Consider the following 889-nt stretch of genomic DNA (forward strand, 5'->3'; position numbering starts at 1 on the left):
TAAGAAATATTTTTCCTTGTGGCCTCTTAAATGTACACCTGATCAGCTCATCAAACAACATGCACCTTACTCAGGCTGCAATTTCCTATGAAACACAAAATGGCAAGTGTCTAAGTGGTAACAAATGCTCAAGCCTTTTTGTCTTTGCCTAGAATGTGTTTTGGAGAAGGAATAAAAGAGAGGTGAGAGGGTCTGCAGAATGATGTGGTAGAATTGGACTCTCATTTTGCCTCCACTGTGTGACAATTAGACAATTTAAACTCCTGAAAGTCTGTTGCTCCCTGTTCCAGAAACAGCCACATCTTGTGCAGTGCCAGCCTCGTCCCATAGACAAAATGATGAAGGTCGGTGTGAATGGATTTGGCCATATTGGGTGCCTGGTTACATGGGCTGCCTTCTGTTCTGCACTAGACAAAGTGGAGATTATTGCCATCAACGACCCCTTCATTGACCTCAACTACATGGTCTACATGTTCCAAATGTGACTCCACCCATGGCAAATTCATCGGCACAGTCATGGCTGAGAACGGGAAGTTTGTCATCAATGGGAAGCCCATTACAATCTTCCATGAGTTAGATTCCCCCAAATATCAAATGGGGTGATGCTGGTATTGAGTATGTTGTAGAATCTACTGTCGTCTTCACCACCATGATGAAGGCTTGAGCCCACTTGAAGGGTGGGGGCAAAAGGTTTATCATCCCTGCCCCTTCAACCAATGTCCCATGTTTGTGATGGATGTGAACCACGAGAAGTACAACAATTCACTCAAGATTGTCAGCAATAAGATGAAAGAATGGACTATCCAGAGACTACCCCATTCGGGAGTCCATCCCATCATCAGCCACCAAACCTAGATACTAATGCACATGCCAGCAAGATTCTGCTGAA

The 889-nt window shown here is 44.4% G+C and overlaps 1 pseudogene; it reads left to right on the forward strand.

Moving 5' to 3' along the window:
- Positions 1–335: 335 nt before the first annotated feature.
- LOC110317882 overlaps positions 336–889 on the forward strand; it is a 1,397-nt pseudogene continuing 843 nt past the window's right edge.

The sequence above is a fragment of the Mus pahari genome, chromosome 3, assembly GCF_900095145.1.
Source record: "Mus pahari chromosome 3, PAHARI_EIJ_v1.1, whole genome shotgun sequence".
NCBI classification, from domain to species: Eukaryota; Metazoa; Chordata; class Mammalia; order Rodentia; family Muridae; genus Mus; species Mus pahari.